We start from the raw sequence: 10958 nt of genomic DNA on the forward strand, positions 1-10958 counted from the left end.
ATAAATTTTATTGAAGGACTTCAAAAACCTGAGAAAACTTATATTTTACATGGAATTTCTAAAAACTGCTACTATGGAAATGACTCCCCACATCTCTATCATACTTTCAACCCACAATTAAATTCTATAGTAGATATGCTTGAAGAAATATTAGTATCCATAAAATTTCAAAGAAATAAGAAAAAAGAGCAACCTAAAATAAACGAAATTAAACAAATATTAAATAAATATTTTCAGAAAGAAAATCCCAAAGAAGAAAAAATTCAAAATATAGACAACATAACAAAACTAAAAGTAAAACCACCATTAAAATTATGAACATTGATGAAAAATTAGAAGAAGTTACAATGCTTTTTAAACAATTAAAAATGGCTCAAGAAAATAATATTATGGAACAAGAATTTCAAATAGAAGAAGAATTAATAAATTCTGAAAATATAGAAAATGAAGAATACATCCTAGATTATTCAAGTGATGAAAAATCAGCAGTTCCAATACAAGTAAAAAATGAAGATGGAACATCTAAGGATAATCAATCTCAATTTAAATGGGAAACATGTTTTGAAAATTATGCTTTTAAAAAAGGATTTATAAATAAAAATTCAAAGTATACAAAAATACAATCAAAATACGTTCCTAAAATCCAGAAAACTGAAGGGAAAAGAATGCTTGATTTAGACTGTAAAAAGAATGAAATTTTTTTTTCGAGAATTGGTTGAATTCCTTCTTATTAGAAGCCTTTACTAATCCAAAACTTAGTGAATTATCTGGAGGAGATATCTGGAATTATATAGGGTTTCATACTAAAGGAACTGTAAGAGATTATATGACATCAATAGAAAACCAAATAATAGAAGAATTAGCGACAAAAACAACAGTTTACGATAAGATATTACATATAATGATGATTCTGTATAAAGAATTTTTTGGAAAAAATATTATAGATCATAGACAAGAAGTCTATAACAAAGAATATCAAGAAGCAAAAAACCATCTAGCTAATATTCAAATATATGATTTATGCAATGTGGAATCTTACATATGTGAATACAGAATACATTATTATAAACTAAAAGAAGAAGATAAAAACCATTATCTTAGTATGTATATAACAAAACCTCCATACCCTGCTAATGAATTTATAATGGGAAGATTTATAAGAGAAATAAATAGAGGAACAATTGAAAATAATTTTGGCGGAGCAACTTCTGCAATAAGAGAGGAAATAAAAGAACGTTGTATGCAAGAAGCAACTCAAAAAAGATTTGAAAACATAATTAGAATTTGCTGTCAGGATAATGAAGAAATACCTAAAAAATATGGTCTTAATAAAAATTTTCAAAGAAAAAGAAAATATCAATTTTTAGAAAAATAAAATACTATCCAAACTGGAGAAAAAAGAGGTATTTTAAAAAAAGAAATAATAATAAAAAACAAAAAAATAACTACTGCCCAAATAAAAAAGAAAACTGCAAGTGTTGGTATTGCCAAGAAAAAGGACACTATGCAAATGAATGTCCAAAAAAGAAAGATAAAAAAGACCTTACCAAACAATTAGAAATTGCTAAGTCTTGTTTTATGGAACCATTAGAAGAATCATATGATAACTTAAACTATATTTTTAAATATGTCTCAGAAACAGACTCAGAGACTGAGCAATAATGCCACATTTATTACTATAAAAATAACAGAAAAGTTTATAAATGCTTTCATAGATACTGGAGCAACACAATGCTTTGCTAATACAAATATAAAACTTGATTGAAAAAAAATTAAAGAAACCATTAAGAGTTAGAATAGCTGACAAATCAATACATAAAATTGACCAAAAAGCAGAAATGGTTGAAATATTTATTCAAAATTATAGGTTTATTGTTCCATCCATATATATGATAGATTCTGGGATGGATTTCATCATAGGAAATAACTTCTTAAAACTATATCATCCTTTCATTCAAGAATTAACATATATAGTTTTAAAAGCTCCACACGATTCTTCAATAAATCAAAAATCAAAATGTATAAAGATACCAACTACTACTATAGATAAGATTTTAAAATTTAAAATATTTTCTATATTAGAAATATGCTATTTGAATTTATATTTTCAGATAAATATCCAAAAAAATAATCTTGAAATAAAGATAGAAGAACTTTTGGATGAAGTTTGCGTTGAAAATCCTTTAGATGTTAAAAATACAAATAAGGAATTAATAAGCATTAAATTAAAAGATCCTATAAAAGAAATAAATGTTCCAAATAAAATTTCTTATTCCGCAAGAGATAGAGAAGAGTTCTCATTAGAATGCAAAGATCTTTTAGAGAAAGGAATTATAAGATTAAGTAAAAGTGCTCATGCGGCTCCAGCCTTTTACGTCGAGAACAATAATGAAATTAAAAGAGAAAAATGAAAAATGGTAATAAATTATAAGAAAATGAATGAAGCAACTGTTGGTGATGCTCATAAACTTCCTAGAAAATATTCTATTTTAGAAAAAATCAAGGGAGCAACTTGGTTTTCATCTCTTGATGCAAAATCAGGATATTGGCAACTTCGTTTAGATGAAGAAACAAAGAAATTAACTGCTTTTACTTGCCCAACAAAAGAATCAACAAGTGTGTTGCTCTATGAATGGAATGTTTTACCATTCGGATTAAAACAAGCCTCAGGTATCTATCAAAGATTTATGGAAGAAAATCTAAAAGAAAGCAAAAAGAAAGCAAAAAGAAAGCAAAAATTGCAAGACAAGAAATAGAGTTTCTTGGGTTAATTTTATCCACTCAGAGAAAGCTAAAACTTCAACCAAATATTTTAGAAAAGGTAAATTTATTTCCTAATAAAATAGAGGATAGAAAATAATTACAAAGATTTTTAGGGTGTATAAATTATATTTCTGATCAAGAATTTTTAAAGAATATAACAGAATACACAAAAAACTTATTTCCAAAAATAAGTACTAAAAAAGAATGGAAATGGGAAGAAAAAGATAGTATGCAAATTCAAAGGATCAAAAAATTATGTGAAAAACTTCCAGAACTCTATATTCCAGTAGAAAATGACTACTTAATAGTAGAAACAGATGCTTCAGACATAACCTGGTCAGGATGTCTAAAAGCTAAGAAAGCTATAAAAAGTTTAGAATAAGAAAAAGAATCACTAGATTCTAAATATTCCCCAAAGGAATTACTTTGCAGGTATATTTCAAGGACTTTTACTCCAACAGAACAGAGATATACAACTCATGAAAAGGAAACTCTAGCAGCAACTAAATCTCTTAAAAAATGGAAAATTGATTTATTACCCAAAGAATTTACATTAAGGATAGACTCAAGTTACCTAACAGGTTTCATTCGATACAATTTAAAAGTTGATTATAATCATGGGCGATTGGTAAGACTGCAATTATTTTTGTTACACTATCCAATAAAAATTGAATATATTAAGGGTGACAAAAATATTATTGCAGATACATTGACAAGAGAATGGAGTTCGTCTACAACGCATTAAATCAAGAAATTCAAAAATATCAGCAAGAATTCGAAGAATGCAAGCATTGTCTGCAAATAAGGGCACAGATCCAATCCCTCAAGAAAGCCATTCAAGCAATGGAATCAACACAACAAGCAAAACCATCAGAGTTCAGCCAGCTAAGCATGGTGGACAAACCAGGTGAAGAAAAAATTTCAGAAAATAAAACAATTACTGAAATTATTAAAAAATCCACACAAGACAATAAATATTATGTGATTTATAATGGCCCCATGAAAGGAGTATATGATGCCTGGGAAAAAGCAGCACCATTTACACATCAATCAAAGATAGTTCATAAAGAAGGATTTTCAACACTAGAAGAGGCAAAAGAATCCTTCAGGGAATATGAAGCTCTTCATCCAGAACAAACCCTAAAAAGAGCAGATAAAGCTCCGATTCAAGCCCAGAGAATAGGAATAATGAGAAACATTCCTATAAGAGCTAAAATCAAAGAAAAGAAAAGGGTCTGTAGATCAAATCTCAAAGAAACCCTTAATATAGTCCTAAATTGGACTGAAGAAAAAAGGGCAAGTTTGGGATACTATCCTATTGCCAAAGAACAGCTAATAAAGCTGGTTATTTTTCTAGAGGCTTCCCCATCTGACATTTATCAATTTTTTCAGTATGGATTAATTGATACAATTTTAATTTTTAATGATCTAAAAATTATTAGTGAGTTTCCTGCAGGATTCGTTGATGCAGTAAAGAGATTTAAAAATATGATTGACAATGTAAATCCAAGGGATATATCCCTAAAATTTACAAATAGTCAACCTATTTTTAATGAAGAAGAAGAGTGCTTAGTTCCAGCACACCAAGTAATATTTATATCCGTCTTTCCAGAAAACTTTCAACCAATTGATCAAATTCAAGATTTAGCAATCTACAGTCATGAAGGAAGACTAGCCAGCACATTAGCAAGGATTTTTGAAAGAACTCAAAAAATAACGAGGGAATCTCATACAAGAATTAATTATAAAAGCAGAAATACTCTGCTTGTGTCCAATAAAAGAAATAAAATTGAAGAAAGAGAGATGAGACTCTTGGTGGAATTTGAATCTGCATTCTATAATCTATCCGGACTCTTAGAAAAACTCCCTGATGAAGGGATAAAAAGGAATCTCTGCTATTTGATAAAAGACAGAGAAGACCACAAGTGCCAGCTATGTGCCTCAAAAATATCTGAAGAAAGCAATAATAAAATGGAATCCACCCACATGATAAAAGAAGATGACAGTACATCCACCCACATGATAAAAGAAGAGGACAGTGCATCTGAAGCATCCCTCAACATTATTGTATAAATGACGTAAGCGCTTAGGTCATAGAGCACCAACAATGTAGCTGGTGCAAGATAATAAAACAGTGACGTAAGCAATGACGTCATAAGAAGGGTAAGGATGAGAATTGTCCATCAGACCCAACTATTATAAATAGAGTGCTTAGGCAATTGAAGAAGCATCAGAAAACAGAAAGCAGAAGGTTAAGAGTACTCATGCTAGGAGAGCAAAGAGGAAGCTGCCGAGGCGATTCTGTAGTCTGACAAAAGAATTCTCTTAGGAAAAAATAGTTTTAAACTCTCCTCTGGAGTTAATATCTATAATCTCCCCTCTGGAGATAAAAACATCTTATGTAAAATATACTAAATAAAGGAAGTTTTTCTCCAGAAAGGTACGCCTTTATCCTAATCTCTTAATTATGAATTATTTAGAAAGCTTAGAATTAACGGAAGAATTTGATTATTATAGATTAACTGTTTTATTAGATAATGAAAAACAGGCTATTCTAAAGACAGAACTAAATCTCAAATCAAATGAAAATTTTAATAAACAAAATCTTTTAAAAGAAGTTTTTAATAGAAAAAATATAATATACTATGGAAAAATTCAACTTGAAGCCCCTGTAAAAATAAAATATGCTAATGGAGAACTTGAAATAGCCTCTGTAAATGATGAAGAATTAAGTAAACAGATTGAAAAAATTAAGGATCAATAGAAGAGATCTAAAATTGGATGGATTCATATTAGTACTATACAAGTTTTAAGTAAATCTACATATATGAAAGGAATTAATTCACCAATAAGTTTAGCAATCTGTAATAAAAGAATTACTGATGACCCAATAGATCAAATAATTGGAATTGTTCATGGGAATTTGGCAAATAGAAATGTTAAATTTGATGCCCATCTTGGATATGCCATACCTCTATCAACCGAAAATCTTGGTAGATCTATAAGTTTAGCTTATAAATTTCATAGAAAAAGTTTAATGGAACAAGATGATGAACCATTTTCAATTACATATGCAATAAATTATGCTTTAACGAATAGTCATCATAGTATAATATTTAAAAATAGAGAAAGAATTTATGTTGATAAATTATTTCAGAAAATTGTAAAAACAGAAATACCAAAATATAAAGCTATTGAAAACCCAGTTCTATTATTAAAAGAACCATCAAAAAGATTGGTTTCATCAAATTTTCAAATAAGAGAATCTAAAATCAATAGTCCTTTAAGTTTATCTAAATTAAAAATTAAAGAAGAAAACTCTGAAATAAAAAAATTAACAAAAAAGGTCAAAAAATTAAATGAAATTCTAAATACTAAATTATGACAATAAATAAGGAAGAAATATATGTAACTTATCAAGATAAGAAACAATAGCTTTTTGAAAGAGAAAATCGTTTGAATTATTTGTAGTTTTCTGAAATAAATCAAAGAACATTTAAAACTCTAAAAATAATCTATAACAAGTTAAAAAAGGAAGTTGAAGAAAGAGCTAGAAAAATTAATAGAATCTCTGGAAAATAGTGATGAATCAATGATAGAGTTTGCAGAAATTCTAAAATAAATAAAGATAAACAAGAGAAAGTGTAAAAATAAAAGAAATTGTGAACTAGTAATAGATAATCATTTAACAAATACAAGAGAAATTATTAAATACTCTAGATTATGAAGTTGCAAATTATTGAATCTATACAAATTATAAACTTATTCGAAGAGTTAATAGAAATTTTGTATCAATTTTTTACAAAAATTACAAAAATTGGTATCAGAGCCAAGTTAACGATTAAGGGTAACACTTTCTCTTTAAGCAACACTTTTAATGATACACTTTTAAATCAATAACAACCACAAGATGGAAAATGTCTTTACAAAAAGTTGAAATTGGCAACTTTACCGTAGCATCCACCATAATTATAAGCCCACACATTTACTATTTGTTTTTTACATCTAAAACCAAAGGAAAAAAACTTAAAAATAAAAATTAGCATCAATTGATTGCTGTATATACAAGGTAAGATTTGAATTTCCAATACTTGTTTAGAAGGACTAGCGAGTTAATTACTAGACAAATCTAACTTGGTTAAATTAGAGTATAAATTGACTTGTATATTCTTATATGTTGCGAAAGAAAAGGACCAAGCCCAAATTGAATTAAGCCCATGATGTAAGAGACATATAGGCCTATAGGCTGAAGCCCAAGAAAGGAAATTATAGTTTGGTCCTTTATCGACACACAAAAAAACAAAATATTGGATCCTTTGGGAAAAAAGGTCGGTACCCATAAAATGGTGATTTTTAATCTTTGGATTCACGACAAAAAAAAAATATTTGGATTTGTTTCTTATATAAATCTAATGGCTAGCTGAAAAAGAAAAGGCTTGTCTATTTTTTTCTTCTGCTTGGAGGAAATTGTCACTAAACATATCAATATATCATGTCCATCTTTAGTTTGTGTGGATCCTTATGAATTTTCACATTTTAAAGGAGGAAATGTCTTTAAAAAAATAATAAATTATTATTTTTATTTATAAATTTTAGAATATTGACAAATTTATTTATGAATTCACACAATTAGTTTAGTATAATTTTTATATAACAAAATTATCTAAATATAATTTGTCATCTTTTTAAATTAGAGATGACAATAGAATAAGATGTGACTGTTATTTTAATATTCACACTCATCTTTAAATATTAATTATTTGTCTTATTATCTGTTCTATCATTCGCAAGTATTTTATTTACTGTCCTATATTTATTCTTTCGGACATCTTACAAATAACAAATCTATATCCTCTTGTTCTGTCTAAAATATGATACATTTTATCTTTTTATAATATAAAATATAATTTATAATTTAAAAAATACAAAACACTAAAAAGATTATATAAATTTTAAATATAACTGAAGGCATAACATTACAAATTCTAAAAATTTTAAAAAAGTATAAATTTATCAAACTAATTTTATTAAATCTAATAATTTATCTCAAACCTTTATTTCTCTGAATGTTTGGAACGGGTATAAGATAAGTATTGGACACGTCAACCAATACCTATATTCGCTCTATACCTAAACAATTATCATTAGATATTATTCGTACACACACCCTAAACTCAAATTAGCGGTTGAAAAACCTACTATATTGTGGGTGAGACAGATGGGATTGGCTCAAATTGCCATTCCTAATCTTCACTGGAAATTGTGTTGCTGCCATTCATTCTCTTAATTAGCTTTATTGACAGTCTTGATTAGTAATCAATGATTTATTGACCCAAAAAAGAGAGGAAGAAATTAGATTATAGGAAGAGGGGGCCGGATTTATAATTGTGTGTGTACTGGAAATAGAAGTGTGCATGAGACAGGTAAAATTGGGTTTGATGTAATTCAGATTCGATTTGAAATATATAACAGGCTAATTTATTAGATCCGAATTCTCGTAAACCCGATGAAACCTATACACTTTTGGACCACGATTATACCGGGTAAAAATTGGGTGAAAATTGGGCCATTAACATTACATTATCTTGATACTTTCTTATAAGCTAACATGTGAAAATATCCAAATTTTCAAGACTCCAACTATTATTTGACATGGTAAAATTCACTTAGAAAAACAAGAACCGACTCTTCTCTAAAGTTAAAGCATAATCATAATCAATACTAATATTGTATAATAACACCAAATATTTAAATCAATACAAATAACACAACATTATGCATTAGTATAAAATCTTATGCATTTTAAATATAAAACATTAACTTATAGTCTTATAATAACTAATAACACAAAATATTAAGGTTTACAATACTTAAATTTCACATAAGAATAGCCATCATCCATCACTAATAACACAAAATATTAATTGTGTATGATAACCGGGCCACCGGACCGACTTCGGATGACTCGAGTCATGGCCCGAACCTGATCCGAAATAATGACCGGGTCTATTTTTGAGACCCTTACCCGATCTTAGACCCGATGAAATCACACCAAATTAAGCTCTAAAGTGTTCAGAGCCGGATCGAATCTTCGAACTGGGCCGTACCATGTACACCCCTAACTAGAAGAGTACATGATTGTTGTTGAATCATGAAAATTAAAGGATGTTTGGTTTTTATTAGTAAAACAAAATTGGAGACTTAGGAAACACTATTATTTATCACTAATTTAAAATTATATAGTGATTAATAAGAGGATGTTTTTATTTGCAGTTTCTTAAAAATACATTTAATATAAAAAGTGAATCTATTATATATACACTGACATACTGTATATGTTAAAATAATTAAAAAAAAAACTAATTTGATGTAACTTCAAGTCAAGCAACAACTAACGATTATCTTTTAAGAAAAAAAAAATAAATTGCTCTCATGTTAAATTTTAAGAGATAACAATGAAAATAATTCTGGTTAATTTATTTTCTCCCCTGATAATAAATACATACATTATCTAATGTATACATGTGATGATGTGAATATGTGAGCAAACTGGAATGCATATTTCATTTAAGAGTGAATATTCCATTCGATTTCGACAATTATTTTGAAAGGACAATAAGACCTCAAAAAAAAATATCAAATTCGATTTTTGATATTTTTATTAGAATTGATTAATTTTTGTGCAAAAAAAAAATTAATTTTTTTTGGTACAAAAATTTTGTTGTCCTTTCGAAATAATTGTCAAAAATCAGATTAAATTTTTTTTCTGTTAAAAATTTTATTGTCTTTTAAAAAAATTGTCAAAAATTATTTTGAGTTTTATTTCTCATTTAATTAGGATGGGATGTACCTAAATGAGTATTTGCGGGATTTAGGGGAGATGAACATGATTACAAGATTGTTGAATTATGAGGTTAATATATGATATGTATCTTAGGTTTCTGTAGCTAGATTTACCGCATAAGTGAAATTTCACGATTATTTTTATGTGAAATTAATATTTAAAAATTATTAAATAATTTAATAATTTTTAATTATCAATTTCATACGAAAATAATTGTATATAAATTTTTACTGCATCTAAATTAAATTGGATTTGTCACATATAAGGTAATTCATATCTCCTATTTCTCCACTCTGGCAAGTATATTCGTGGCTACATTTTCTGGCTATATTTTATTTTTTTTAGAAATTTTGCATTATTTTAATAATTGTGCTATTTTTCTCGCATGAGAACGAAAAAGCACGGCACATTCAGAAAAGAAAAAGAAAAAAAATAAAAATAAAAATGGCTTCTTAATAATTACTTTGGCCCAACTTGTCATACATGGTTCACTTTCCTTGGATGTTTACACTTAACATTAGTCCACCCAAAGTCTTATTTTGGAAGCTTGCACATCATAGATTTAGTAAAAAAGTTTGTTTCTTTTGCTCCTCTCATTTCATTCACGGTCATTAAAATAAAATAACAATGAATATACTTTTTTTTTTCATTTGTTTTACTAACTGAATAAATAGCCTCTTATAAAAAAAAAAGGTTAACATTATTATATTTTTTTTTCTTTTCAATAATTATAATAAAGGTGACGGTAACTTTTGTCGATCCTTTTTAATACTATATGATTTTACTATGTGCTTTTAACTTCGTTATTTACATAACTATTATGTGTGGAAATTTAAAGTTTTTATTCCTTTGGAAAAACAGTGACAACATCCAAAATAGAAAATCAAATTGAAGAGTTTGATGATCTGTTTTAAATTAAATTTGACAACTAATTAACACCGCACAATAATATTTGAATGAAAGCATTTACTTAAAAAAAAAAAAAGATAAGATGCACTCTGCATGCCTCTGGCTCATGTCATGTGGCATTACCAAACAAGTACAGAAAACTTTGTTGTTCAAGTTAGATTCTATCATTCAGAAATGGTTATTAAGTTCACCAAAACGCGTAGTAATTAAACTACTTTGTTAATTTTTATAATTTTATTCAATTTTTAATTAAGTCTTTATATTTTTTTTAAATTAAATTTTTATATCATATTAAATTTTGTAATTAACTAAATTTTTACCGTAATAAAAATATTGAAATTAATCGAATATTCTATTAAATTATACAGAATAATCAATCAAATATTAGGTATATTCATTTTGTTTAATAAAATATTCTGTTAATTTCAATAATTTTATTACG

This window comes from Arachis stenosperma, chromosome 9 (genome assembly GCF_014773155.1).
Source record: "Arachis stenosperma cultivar V10309 chromosome 9, arast.V10309.gnm1.PFL2, whole genome shotgun sequence".
NCBI classification, from domain to species: Eukaryota; Viridiplantae; Streptophyta; class Magnoliopsida; order Fabales; family Fabaceae; genus Arachis; species Arachis stenosperma.